Source organism: Penaeus japonicus, unplaced genomic scaffold (genome assembly GCF_977035675.1).
Source record: "Penaeus japonicus unplaced genomic scaffold, GWHDUDI00000001_assembly GWHDUDI00000035, whole genome shotgun sequence".
In the NCBI taxonomy this organism is placed as follows: domain Eukaryota; kingdom Metazoa; phylum Arthropoda; class Malacostraca; order Decapoda; family Penaeidae; genus Penaeus; species Penaeus japonicus.
Genome location: NW_028234437.1, coordinates 8,090,796 through 8,105,795, shown reverse-complemented (window position 1 = coordinate 8,105,795; position 15,000 = coordinate 8,090,796).

Here is a 15,000-nt window from a genome sequence, read left to right as displayed (position 1 = left end):
GCAGGTTTGTTTATTATAATTCGTGTTATTACTGTTATTGTTATTGCCATTAGGTGGTGTTGATGGTTATGATATGTTGCTACTGCTGATGATGATTACAATGATATTGATGAAGACAAATATGATGATGGTAAGAAATTATAAAAGAGACAGAGAGAAAGAGAAAGAGAGAGAGAGAGAGCGAGCGAGCAAGCGAGAGAGAAAGAGAAAGAGAGAGAGAAAGAGAAAGAGAAAAAGAGAAAGAGAAAAAGAAAAAGAAAGAGAGAAAGAGAGAGAGAAAGAGAGCGAGCGAAAGAGAGAGAGAGAGAAAGAGAAAGAGAGAGAAAGAGAGAGAGAAAGAAAAAGAGAAAGAGGGAGAGAAAGAGAAAGAGAAAAAGAGAGAGAGAGAGAACATTTTAACGCACAGTATAGTGACACATCATGACCCGCCGTGTGATGAGGCTGCTTCACACAAACGTGACTGAGGTGGATGGATAGGTGGATAGATGGATGGACAGATGAGATTCTGAGCGAGCGAGATGAACAGACTTTGGACACTGATGAATAGATTAAGCAACGGAAATAGATGTTGCAGAGGAGATAGACAGCAATAATGATAGAGCCAGTGTGACAGTAGATGGATAATGATGACGGTAATGGGGAAGGTAATTATAATATTGGCAATGATTGCAATAATTGTCTTAATGAGAATGATAATAAGAATAATAAAAATAATGGTTATGATGATATGACAGTAATAGTAATATTAGTAATGTTGAGAGCAATAATGATAACTTTAAAAATGATTTGAATAATGAAGAAAATAAAAATACTAATGATAATAATTATAATAATGATAATAACAGTAATGATAATAGTTATAATAGCAAAAATGATATTGATAATGATAATAATAATAGCGACAATAACAATGATGATAATACTAATGATAACGATAACATATAATCATCAATATGACAAAGATAACAATAACAAAGACACTAACAAAAACAAAACAAATAAAACCAAAAACAACACCAACACATCAACAAAACAAGCAACAACAACAACAACAACAAATCCTACAAAAGCGCAGCGCAAATAACGCAACAAAACGACCACAATCCCTTTGCGAAAAAAAACAAAAAACAGAAGAGCATCGTCGCCTTTGTCGAGGGATCGCCAGAGTCTTAGTCACGCTTTGATGCCACGTGCGGGCGAAGGAGGGTCAAATTGGGCATTAAGGGGAAAGGGTAAACGGGAGGGAGGAAGGAAGGAGTGGATGATGATGGAGGGATTGGGAGGAGGGGAGGGGAAGGGAGGGTGGGTGGAGAGGAGGGAGGGGATGGTGATGGAGGAGGGAGGGAGGTAGGAAGGAGGGGAGGGTGGGAGGAGGGGAAGGGAGGGGAGGGTGGGAGGAGGGAGGGGATGGTGATGGAGGTAGGAAGGAGGGGAGGGGAGGGTGATGGAGGAGGGGTGGGAGGAGGGAGGGGATGGTGGGGAGGGGAGGGTGATGGAGGGAAAGGGAGGGAAGGGAGGAAGGAGGGGATGGTGGGAAATGGAGGGGAGGGTGGGAGGAAAGGTTGATGAAGAAGGGAAAAGGAAGGGAAGGAGAAAAGGGTGGATGATGATGGAGGGAAAAGGAGGGGAGGAAGAAAAGAGGGGCTGAGTTAGGGATGGATACGCAAACCTTGCCCCACATCCCCCTCCTCCCTCCCCTCTCCCACCCTCACCACTCCCCTTCACGCCCGCCCTTCCCTACCTTCCCCCAACCCTTCAAGAGGCAGGATCACCGTTTAAGAGTGAGACATATTACGAAGGGGAGTGTGGAGTGGCTTCATGGAGCGTCCACCCTGCACTACCACTCCCTCCACCCTTCGATCCACCCACACCTACTCCTTCCGTCCGTCTATCCATACCCCTCCCCTCGCTTTCCCTCCATCCTACCCCTACCTTTCCTTCCATCCTCCCTCTCCCTCTTCCTCCTTTTCCTTCCCTCCTCATCCCCCTCTTTCCCTCCATCCTCCCTCCCATCCCTTACCTTCCTTCCTCCCTATCCCTTTCCCTCCCTCCTCCCTCTTCCCTCCATCCCTTTCCCTCCCTCCTCCCTCACCCTCCCTCCTCCTTCCCTCCTACCTCACCCTCCCTCCTCCCTCCTCCCTCCATCAGATTGCTTTTTATTAGCTCCGCCGTGTATAGGGGATTGACAGAACACTTAATGTAAATGCGCGGTATTATTGCATCAAGTGGGAGGGGAGGGGAGGGAGGGAGGGAGGGGAAGGGAGTTGGGAGGGGAGGGGAGGAGGGAGAGAGGGAGGGAGGGAGGGAGGGGAAGGGAGGGGAGGGGAGGGGAGGAGGGAGAGAGGGAGGGAGGGAGGGGAAGGGAGGTGATAATGGGAAGGAGTGAGGGAGGGAGGGAAGGGAGGAAGGGTTTATGGGGAGGGAGGGAAAGAAGAAGAGGTATATGAGGAGGGAGGGAGAAAATGGGGGAGGGAAGGGGCGGGAAGAGTAAGGTGATATGGAGAGGGAGGGAAGGAGGAGGGCGAAAAGAGTATATGGATGGAGAGAATATAGGGATCAAAGAAAGGAGGGAAGTGGGGAATGGAGAGGGAGGGAAGGATGGTTGGAGGAAGTATGAAGGCGGAAGAAGGGAGGGGGAAGAGGGATGAAAGGAATGGAATATGGAGAAGGAAGGGAAAGGGTGGGATATAGAAGGGGTATGGTGGGGGAGAGGGACGAGCAGGGTGAAGGAGAAACATGGATACTGTGTATGTATATATATATATATATATATATATATATATTATATATATATATATATATATATATATTATATATATATATATATATATATATATATATATATATATATATATATATATATATATATATATATATATTTGTATATTACACACAACACACACATGTATATTATATATATATTATATATATATATATATATATTTATATATATATTATATTCATAGGAATATATATATATTTATATATATATATATTATATATATATATATATATATATACATGTGTGTGTGTGTGTGAGTGTGCGTGTGTGTGTGTGTGTTTGTTTATATGTGTATGTGTTTATGTGTGTGTGATTATGTCTGTCCGTCTATCTGTGTGTGTCTACCAGAGAGAGAAAGAGAGAGCGTGTGTATGCATATGAGTGTGTTGAAAAAGCTAGCGTGAGGTTCCCAGTTAACATTTTGACAACATGATGAGGGGAGGAAGGGAAGGGAGACGCGACTGAATTATATCACTCCTGATACTCAATTCCTTTTCTCCTCGTTTTTCCATCCCTCCTTCTCTCCCTCTTTCTCTTATTTTTTCTGTCGTTCTTTTTCTCGCTTTTCTCTCCCTCTTTCTCTCATTTCTCTCTCGCTCTTTTTCTCGTTTTTCTCTCTCTCTTTCTCTCATTTCTCTCTCCCTCTTTTTCTCACTTCTCTCTCCCTCTTTCATTCTTTTCAATCTCGCTCATTTTTTTCACTTCTCTCTCCCTCTTTTTTTCATTTCTCTCTCTCTCTTTCTCTCATTTCTCTCACGCTATTTCTCTAATTTCTCTTTCGCTCTTTCTCTCATTTCTCCCTGGCCTATTCTCTTATTTCTCTCTCCCTTTTTTTCTCATTTTTCTCACCCTTTCTTCTCACTTTCCTCTCCCTCTTTCTCAATTCCAACTCCAATTCCACTTTATTTCTAATTTTTCATTCCTTCTTTCTCTCATTTCTCTTTCTCTCTTTCTTTCATTTCTCTCTCATTCTTTCTCTTTACCTATTCTTCCTTCTTCCTTCCCCTTCCCTGCTTTCCTTTTCATTTTTACCTCTCTCCTCCTTCACCTACCTCCTCCATCTCCTTTCTCATTCTCTAATTTTTCTTTCGTCTCTCCTCTTTCCTCTTTTCTTTACTCTTTTTCCTCCCTGCTCTCCAGTTTCCCCCTAATTCCCAATTTTACCAATTCCGTCCCTCTTTCCACAATCATTACCCTTTTTCTCATTTATTCCGTCTTTTTTTAATTATTCTCTCTTTCCTCTATTACGTCCCCTTTTTCCTCAATTATTCCTCTTTTCCTCAGATCCTTCCCTCTTTTCTCAACTATTCTCTTTTTCCTCAATTCCTTCCCTCTTTCCTCAATTCCTTCCCCTCTTCCCTCAATTATTCCTTGTTTCCTCAATTCCCATCTTCCTTAATTCCGTCCTCTCTTCCCTCAATCATTCCCTCTTCCCTCAATTCCCTCCTTCCTTAATTCTGTCGTCTCTTCTCTCAATTATTCCCTCTTTCCTCAACCCCCTCCTTCCTTAATTCCGCCCTCTCTTTCTTCAATTCCTTCCCTCTTCCTTCAATTAATCCCTCTTTCCTCAAACTCCTCTTTCCTCAATGATTCCCTCTTTCCTCAATTTCTTTCCCTCTTCCCTCAATTATTCCCTCTTTCCTCAATCCCCTCCTTCCTTAATTCCGTCCTCTCTTTCCTCATTTTTTCCCTCTTCCCTCAATTATTCCCTCTTCCCTCAGTCCTCTCCTCCCTTAATTCCGTCTTCTCTTTCCTCAATCCCCTCTTTCTTCAATTCCTTCCCCTCCTCCATTAATTCCGTCCTCTCTTTCCTCAATTTTTCCCTCTTCCCTCAATTATTTCCTCTTTCCTCAATCCCCTCCTCCCTTAATTCCGTCCTCTCTTTCCTCAATTCCTTCCCTCTTCCCTCAATTATTCCCTCTTCCCTCAGTCCTCTCCTCCCTTAATTCCGTCTTCTCTTTCCTCAATCCCCTCTTTCTTCAATTCCTTCCCCTCTTCTCTCAATTATTCACTGTTTCCTCAATCCCTTCTCCCTTAATTCCGCCCTCTCGTTCCTCAATTCTTTCCCTCTTCCCTCAATTATTCTCTCTTTCCTCAATTCCTTCCCTCTCTTTCCTCATTTCCTTCCCTCTTCCCTCAATTATTCCCTCTTTCTTCAATCCCCTCTTCCCTCAATTATTCCCTCTTTCTTCAATCCCCTCTTCCCTCAATTATTCCCTCTTTCTTCAATCCCCTCTTCCCTCAATTATTCCCTCTTTCCTCAATTATTCCATCAATTCCTTCCCCTCTTCCCTCAATTATTCCCTCTTTCCTCAATCCCCTCTTTCCTCAATTCCTTCCCCTCTTCCCTCAATTATTCCCTCTTTCCTCAATTCCTTCCCCTCTTCCCTCAATTATTCCCTCTTTCCTCAATCCCCTCTTTCCTCAATTTCTTCCCCTCTTCCCTCAATTATTCCCTCTTTCCTCAATCCCCTCTTTCCTCAATTCCTTCCCCTCTTCCCTCAATTATTCCCTCTTTCCTCAATCCCCTCTTTCTTCAATTCCTTCCCCTCATTCCCCTCTTCCTTCCATGCGTATCACCGGATGTCAAGGAACGTGACGAGACACTGTTATTGTTTACTTTGTTCTCCGGGAGGGGGAGGGGGAGGGGGAAGGAGGTAGGGGAAGGTGGGGGCGGGGGGAGGGGAGGAATAGGCTTACGCGCTGTAATTGTTTGCGAAGATGTTGTTTTTATGTTGATTTTTATTTGTTTTTATTTGTTTGTTTAATTGTTTAATGTTTTTTTTGTTCTTCTGGAGGGGGTGGGGGGAGTGAGAGGGGGGGAGAGGGAGGAGGGGGAGGGGGGGAGAGAAATAGGCCTATGCGCTGTAAATATTTGTGAAATTGTCTTTATTTTTTGTATCTATCTTTCTATCTTTTTTTCGATTTCATTTTTATCTTTGTTTATTATCTTTTGTATCCTAAGCTGTTCATCTGTTCTTTATTTGTTTGTTTGGTTAATCACGCATCGCTTGATTAATGAATTTCTTGTTTATCAATTCCTTTATTATTTCACTCTCTTTCATACACTTTCATTCATTATCGTCCTTATTCTTCTTCGCCTTGTATTTTTAATTTATTTGTTTCATTACACATCGTTTGACATCGTTTGTGTAAATGATGTGCGTTTTAATTATTGACTTCTTTTCCTCTTTGACTTATTTGTTCTTTTGACATCGATTGACATCTATTTTATAACGATGAAATGTGATCTGTCGAAATGATAAAGAAATTGGTAATTTTTATTCTATTTAAGAAGGATTATGCATACGAAGGCTTATCATTGTTAGTGTTATCATTATCATCATGATCACCATCAGCTTTATTACCATCATTACCACCGTCATCATTATATCCTTCATTATTATCCTTCATCATCATTTTCACAATCATCATGATCGTCATCACCATCATCGTCATCATAACCACAATAATCATAACTCATCATCACAACCGTCACGATCACCATAATCATCATCACCATCAAAATTACCATCTCCATCACCATCATCATCACTATCAAAATAATCATCACAATCTTCATCACCATCAACTACTACTCACAACACCTTCATTCTACTTTGCACCATATACTAATAAGCCTTAGATTATAAGCTAAAAAAAAGAAAAAAAAAGAGAAAAAAAGTAAACAAGTAAAAGTAGAAAAAAAAGAAAAAAGTAAAAAATAAAGCAAAAATAATAATTGATATACATTACGTTTACTTTAGGAGGTCAAATTACAGAGATTAAAAAAAGAAAAAAGAAAAAAAGAAAAGAAAAAAAAGTCAGGAAATAATAACAGCATTGGCAATTACCCTCCCCACCCCTCTCCTCTCCTCTCCCCCTCCCTCCTCCCCCTCCCTCCTCCTTCCTCCCCCTCCTTTTTATGCATTAAAAGAGAGAGACGAGGGAAAATCTAGGCTATAATCTTTTTTCGAAAAAAGCAAACATTTTCTCACTGTAACTTTTCGAAATTAAGATCTCCATAATTAACTGTAAAAGTCAATGTGTTAATTAAAACTCAGGGAGATTTCATTACGCCTGGGGAGCCTGTAGCGAATTATTTAATTAACAAAGGAAGGGGCGGGAAGAGAGGGGAGGGGAGGGGATGGGATGGGAGGAGATGGGAGGAGGAGAGGGGATGGGGGGGAGCTGAGGGGAGGGCTTGGGGGAGAGGAGGGGAGGGGAGAGGAAGGGAGGAGGAGGGGAGAGGAGGGAGCTGGGGGGGGGGGCCGGGGGGAGAGGAGGAGTTTGTAGGAGGGGCGAGGATAGGAGGAGGAAAAGGGGAGGGATGGGAGGGAGCTGGGGGTGGGGGGGGGGGGGGCAGAGGTGCAGAGGTGGGGAAAGGGGGGGATAGGAGGGAGGATAAGAGACTGGGATGGGAGGGAGTGGAGGAGGGGGAGCTGGGGGGGGGGGGTAAAGTAGAGGAGAGGAGAGGGGAGAGGGATATATAAGGAGGGGAGGGAAGAGGATGGGAGGGAGCTGGGGGGGCATGGGGGTGAGGAGAGGGGAGGGGAGGGAGGGGAGGGAGGGGAGAGGATGGGAGGAGAGAGGAGGAGGGGAGGGGAGGGAGCTGGGGGAGCTTGGGGGAGAGGAGAGGATGGGAGGGGAGGGGAGGAGAGGGGATGGGAGGAAGAGAGGGGAGGGGAGGGCAGGGGAGTGAGCTGAGTGGGGGCTTGGGGGAGAGGAGGGGGGGATAGGATGGGAGGGGAGGGGAGAGAGCTGGAGGGATCAGGAGAGAAGGGAGGAGAGGGAGGGAGAGAAGAGAAGGGAGCATGAGGAGAGAGGAGGGAGCGGGGGAGAAGGGAGGGGATGAGAAGAGAGAGAGGAGACAGCGGGAAGAGAGGCGGCGGGAAAGGATGGAATAGGAGGGAGCAGGAGAGGAGAGAGGGAGGGAAGAAAAGGAGAGGGGGAAGAGAAGAGGGGGGAGGGGGAGGAGAAGGGTGTCTCGACGCTTGGGTTCTGGCAACGGTGTCACGATGGGCTTGGGGGGGGGGGGGATTTGCCTTTCACTTGTCTGTGACTTTCATTTGCTTTGTTTATCATTTATTCCCATTCTTTATTTTTGTGAAATGTTTTTTCCCCTTTTTAGTATACACACACACACACACACACACACACACACACACACACACACACACACAGACACACACATATATATATATATATATATATACATATATATATACATATATATATATATATATATATATATATATATATATATATATATATATATATATATATATATATATGTATATATATATAAAGAGAGAGAGAGAGAGAGAGAGAGAGAGAGAGAGAGAGAGAGAGGAGAGGAGAGGAGAGGAGAGGAGAGGAGAGGAGAGGAGGAGAGGGGAGAGGAGAGGGGAAGAGAGGAGAAGAGAAGAGAAGAGAAGAGAAGAGAGGTATAGAGAAGGAAAAAGAGGAGAGAGAGAAAGAAAGAAAGAGAAAATAGAAACCCAGTTAATACTGTGTAAATGCTAAGGCTCATATTTAAAAAAAAAAGAAAAAAAAAGAAAACAAAAGTCACAGACTCATTAGTCACCCGTTGCTAAAAAGAAAAAAAGAAAGAAAAAAAAATGCTATAGGAAAATAATAAATTTATCATAAAAGTAAAAGATAAATACTTGCTCTCTTATCTCCATATATATTTTTTCCAATTCTTTTCGTTCACTTAAGAGGGATCATTGTAACTCCATTTTTTTAGTTCCATCATCCATCTGACACGATAAGTGACACCGCTGACTCCTCTGTGTCATGCCTCTCCCGGGTGTCACGTGTCAAGTGGAAAGTAAAGCTAGATCAGATATCAAATCACTTCATTAATTTATGCTGAAATGATGATGAGTATTGTGCGGTGGATGTTATAGTGATGTGATGGTGGGTATTGTGCGATGGGATGTATGGTGAAATGTTGTGGTGGGTATTGTGCGGTGGGATTTATGGTGAAATTATGATGAGTATTGTGTGATATGATTTATGGTGACTATTGTATTGTGGGAATTTTGGTGGTGTGATGGTGGGTATTGTGTGATTGAAGTTATCGGCATGTGATGGTGAGTATTGTGAGGTGGAATCTATGGTGAAATGATGGTGACTATTGTTGTAATGGAAAGTATGGTGATGTGATGGTGAATATTGTGTGGTGGGAGTTATGGTGATGTGATGGTGAGAATGAAGAAATGAGAACTTACAAAACACAGGATAAACGCGAAGAAAACGAGATAAGCAAGAATCGCAAAATACACGTAAAAATATATATATGTATATATATATTTAAACTAATAAACAAAACCAAAGAGATATACAAATAACAATAACATTAGAATCAGTCATCGAAATAAGATAAATAATACGACGTATAGACAAGTACGCTCTATTATAATAAAATCCTTATTCCCTGACGCTAAAATTTCCCGCCAATTGACACGGAGTTTGCGCGCCATTTTTTTTTTTTTTTCTAAAACCCTAAAGATCTAATACAACCTGTCCATAATCTTTGTTCCCAAATTAATTCGTTTCGCGGCACAGAAAAAAAATCACTCTGTTTCGCGGAGAATTTAAGAATTCATGATTGTTGTGGCATTAGAGAGAGCATGGGTATAATTTTTATACGAAGGGTCCCTCGGGAAGACATTTTGGTACTTGACGAGAGTTCGAGTTAATTTCATGTGAGACGTAACGTATGGGTTGATGTTTCTTCTTTTTTGTCTCTCTCTTTTTATTATTGTTATTCTGATTCTTATTTTTCATTTTCCGTTTCTCTTTTTGTTGCTTGAGTTTCTCATTTTCTCCGTGTCTCTCATTCTCTACCTCCCCCTTCTCCTCCCTCTTTTGCTCTTCTCCTCCTTCATCCCTCGTTATTTTTCCCCCCACCTACCCTCCGTTTCTTCTTCCTTTCTCCTTCCCTTCTTTCTTCCTCCCTCAACCCCTCCATTCCACCCTCCCCCTCCATTCCACCCTCCCCCTCCATCCCACCCCTCTCCATCCCCCTCCTCCTCCTCCCCCCACCCCCTCTCTTTCAACAATTGATTATACTATCATCCTCGTATTTATAACTCCCACGGGCTCCGCTGCAGTCATGCTATAAGCTCACCTCAGGGCTGCAATGTATCTCAATTTTCTCTTTTCGCATAATTGCAACGGTTATTCGTGGGTAAGTGTTTATCGATCACGCTTCGCCATTGAGCAAGTGTGTTATTGCCCTGTGTGTCTGTGGGAGACGGAAGCTTATCGTAGTATTGCAGGAAAAAAGGAAATCTGATTTGTTGTGACGGGGAGGCAAAAGGGTGAAGTATAGATATAATTATGATAAGGATTACGGTGATGAGGATGAGGATGAGGATGGTGATGATGATGAGGAGGAGGAGGATGTGATCATGATGATGATGATGATGATGATGTGATGATGAAGATGATGATGATGATGATGATGATGATGATGATGAAGAGGAGGAGGAGGAGGAGGAGGATGAGGATGATGATGATGATGATGATGAGGAGGAGGAGGAGGATGGTGATGATGATGATGAGGAGGAGGATGTGATGATGATGATGATTATGATGATGATGAGGAGGAGGAGGAGGATGTGATGGTGATGTGATGATGATGATGTTGATGATAATGATTATGATGATGATGATGTGATGATGATGATAATGATGTCAGCGATATTGTCATTAATTGCACTGCTGGTGATATTGATAAAAATATAATGACATTGATAATATTGATATCAAATCCTGATCATGAATCTGAAAATGATCATTATTTTTATCACGATAAGGATGATCATAAAAAGAATGAGAATGATACTAATAACAATAGCAATGATACCAATAATGATGACAATACGAATTATGATAAAAGATAGATAGGACGAAATCGAATTATTTGAGAGAATATACAAGTGACATCATTAATGAAATGGAAGGAAAATATTACCCGGAAAAAAAGGAAGCAGTGCTTGAGGAAAATATCAATTGCACACGACTCACGCAAAAGCATTCAAGCAAAGGCAACCTCTCTCGTTGGCAGGAAGAAGAAGGAAGAGGAGGAGGAGGAGAAGAAGAGAAAGAAGAAAAAGAAGAGGAAAAGAAGAAAAAAAAAGCAAAAGGAGAGAAAGGAGGAGGAGGATAAGAAGAAAAAGAGGAGGAGGAGGATAAGAAGAAAAAGAGGAGGAGGAGGATAAGAAGAAAAAGAGGAGGAGGAGGAAGAAGAAGAAGGAGAGAAAGAAGAAGAAGCTAAAGGAGAGAAAGGACGAGTAGAAGAAGAAGAAAAAGAAGAAGAAGAAGAAGAGAAAAAAAGAAGAAGCAAAAGGAGAGAAAGGACGAGAAGAAGAAGCAGCAGAAGAAGAAGGAAAATAAGAAGGAAGAAGAAGAAGAGAGAAAGAAGAAAAATAAGTAAAAGGAGAGAAAGGAGAAGAAGAAAACTAAGAAGAAAAAAACAGATGAAGAAGAAGAAGCAGAAGAAGAGAAAGCGGTAGAAGAAGAAGAAGAAAGAAAAAAGATGAAGTAGAGAAAGGGGTAAAAGAAGAAGAAGAAGAAGAACGAGAAGAAGAAGAAGAAGAACGAGAAGAATTAGAAGAACGAGGAGAAGAAGAAGAAGAACGAGAAGAAGAAGAAGAAGAAGAAGAGAGAGAGAGGAGGACGACAGCTCGGGGAGATGTAGCGCGGCCGCCTTTGCTTTCCCGATCATTGCCTCCGCATCCAATTAAAGCTTCGGCCTTTGGGACAGGAACGGGCGGCGTGTCTTCGGGCTGGCTTCGACGCTCTCGCTCTTTCTCTCTCTCGATCTTTCTCACTACACACTATTTGCTTGTACTTTCTTGGTCACTCTCTCGGTCTTGCTGTCGTGTCACGCTTCGCTCTTGCTAACTACTCTCTCTCTTCGTCGTCGCTCTTGCTCTTTGCTCGTTGGACATGCTATCCGCTCTCATTCTCTCGCTCTGCTCTTGCAATGGCTCTCGCTCTTCTCTCTTTCTCTCTCTCTCGTTTTTCTCTTTCTTGCTCTCTAACTCTCTCTCTTCCTCTCTCCTTGCTCTCTTGCTCTCTTGACGTCTCTCTTCTCTCTCTCGTCTCTCTGATCTCTTGCCTCTCTCCTCTATATAGCGTAGATATATAGATATATAACTATATATATATATCTATATATATATATATATATTTTAAAAATTCTCTGGTCTCCTGCCTTTCTACTTTCTTCCTTTTCTCCCTTCTCCTTTCTTCCTCCCCTCATCCTCCTCTCTTCTCCTTCTTCCTCCCCCTCACTCTCCCGTCTGCATTTCTTTCTTTCTTCATCTATTTCGCTTCCTCCTTACTCCCCTCTCTCCCTATTTTTATTTTCTTCTCTCATTTCCCCCTTTTTTTCCCTCTCTTCCCCTCTTCTCATTCCCTTCCTCTTCGACCCTCATCCAGCCCAATCCTCACCCTTTCCCTTCTCCCCCCTCCCCCCCCCCGCTCCCCTCCACCTAAACTAACCTAATTCCTTCCCCTCCTCCTCCTCCACTCCCCTCCCCCCCCTTCAATCCTCCCTTCCACCTCCTTCACCTCCTATTCTCTTCCCCTCCACCTCCTCCACTCTTCTCCCTTCTACCTACTCCCATCTCACCCCCAACCTCCACCACCTCCCCCTTCTTACCCACCTACCTACCTCCCTTACCGACCCCCACAACCTCACCCTTACCCCATACCCCCCGCTCTCATCCTCAATCTCTCTCATTCTTCCTGTCGCCGTTCTATTCCCTCCTAACCTCACACCACCTCTATTACCCACCCCGCCACCCTCACCCCTCACGCCCCAAACCCGCCCCACCTCCCACCTAGCCCACTCCTCTCACCCCACCTCCCCCCCCTACTCTTCTCTCACTCACCCCCACCCCACCTCACCCCTCCCCCAACCCTCCTACCCTCCTGCGAGGACCGGCCCAGCGGCCCGACGGATAGTAAGTGCTACAATTGCAATAATATGAATGATAGGTCTCTCTTCTCAGATGGGCCAACTTGATTCTCTCGCAATTTACTGATTGAGAGACGACCCTTGTCGGAGAGATGGAGAAGAGGGAGACGAGGATAACGAGAGTAGAGATAATGAGGTAGTTAAGGATGACTTAGGTTGATGAGAAGCGAGGAAGGAGGGATGGATCAATCGTTTTAGGATTGAATGTGGGAGGGAGGAGAGGGATGGGATGGGGATCGAAGTTGGGACTCGAGGAATGATGAGGGGATGAGGATGGGATGATTGAATTTGAGATGTATGGAGGGAGGAGGAGGATGAGGGATGGAGGAGGAGGGAGGGATGAGGAAGGGAGAGAGAGTGAAGGAAGTGAAGGAGGGAATGGAAGGGAGGAGGGAGAGAATGGGAAGAAAGAGGAAGAGGATTTAGGGAGGGAGGGAGAATGAAGGAAGTGAAGGAGGGAATGGAAGGGAGGAAGAGGATAAGAAGGGAAGGAGGGATGAAGAGGAGGAGGGGAATAAGAAGAGGAAGAAGCAAGGAAGGTGGGAGAGAGGAAGAGGAGGAGGAAGTAAGGAGAAAAGGAAGGAAGGAATGAAGGTGGAAGGATGGAAGGAGAGAGGAAATGAGAGGGAGGGAGGGAGGAAGATTAGGGAAGGAGGGAGGAAGAGGAGGGAGGGAAGGAGGGAGAGTACTTATTTGTACACGTTATTGTGCATAATAGTAACATTTCTTTTTTTTATTTTTAATTATGAAGATGCGATTATCAATTAATTTTATTTGATTTCTTTCACCTTTCTGTGCGTAAATCTTCAGATCTCTAACGAATATCTTTGAATCTTTATATATTTAATATAATAAAATTATCTTTATGATATACTTACCTTTAATATAATATAATTAAATTATCTTTATAATATAATTACCTTTAATATAATATTATATAATATATTCCAATATCTTTGAACCTTAATATTTACATTAGTAATTTGATATTACTATCGATAATAGTACCTCCATTATCTATTCCATCATTATAAAACAGTTTACGCTTATATTCTTAGTAAACATGCTTTTCAATTTAAACTGCTATTTGTTTTATTCTGATAAATAAAAAAATAGAATTGAAGCTGTAGACTGAGACTTTATAAGATGATAAGTACTCTGGGCAGGTACAACGCAACGCCCACCTTTATAATATTTGGAATGTCGGTCAATATGACCATATCGATAATGCAACGTCATCATCCAAGAACGAGAGAGAGAGAGGCATGAGAGGGAACCGATTTGAGTGAGAGTATTGAGAGGATGGCTCTCGTGAGAGCAGACGTTTGAGAGAAGTGAGAAGAGTTGTTTGAGGGAGAGGGTGGAGAGAGATGAGAGACGTTGCTGTGTGAGCGTGAGGCTAGAGGAGATGAAATGTATGTGTGAGAGAGAGGTGTGAAGGAGAGAGAGCCTGATTTGAGAGAGAGATGAGATGAGAGTATGATAGATAGGATAGATAGATAGTATGTAAAATAATAGAGTAGATAGATAGATAGATATATAGAGAAAGCGGAGAGAGAGAGTGATGATGGCGAGAGAGAGATGTAGAGGTATGGGAGGAGAGGAGAGATGAGAGAGGAGAGAGTGAAATCGAAGATAGTTATAGTAAAAAGAGAAAGAGAGAAAGAGAGAAAGAGACAGAGAGAAAACAAGAAAAAAAAAACATCAAGACATCAAGAGATACGATATAAATTTAGATAGATAAACAGACAAATAGATAAGCATAGACAAAGAAAAAAAAATAGAGAGAAATCAATGACAAAAAAAAAGAGAAAGAATATTAAGGCGAAGTCTCGCTGAGATAGACCAATTAGCGGTGACATCAATGAGAGACATCGAAGGTCTCCGCAGGTGAAGATGTGCATCTTAAGGTGCATCTTGAGACGCAACATCCGGTTGGGAATAGACAGATGATGATAACATCTTTGTCTTCTATTTTGACTCTTAAGTGACAGATGGCGCAGGGAAGGAGAGAGAGAGAGAGAGAAAGAGAAGTGAGTGAGTGAGAGAGTTTTTTTTGGTGAGTGAATGAGTGAGTGAGCGAGGTAGTTGATGGATGTGAGTGAGTGGTGATTATTGTTGAGTGATAGTGAGTAGGTGAGAGAAGAGATAGAGACGGTTTGAGATAGAAACATCGTATATAAATATAGATAGATTGACAGAAGAAGAGTGAGAGGGA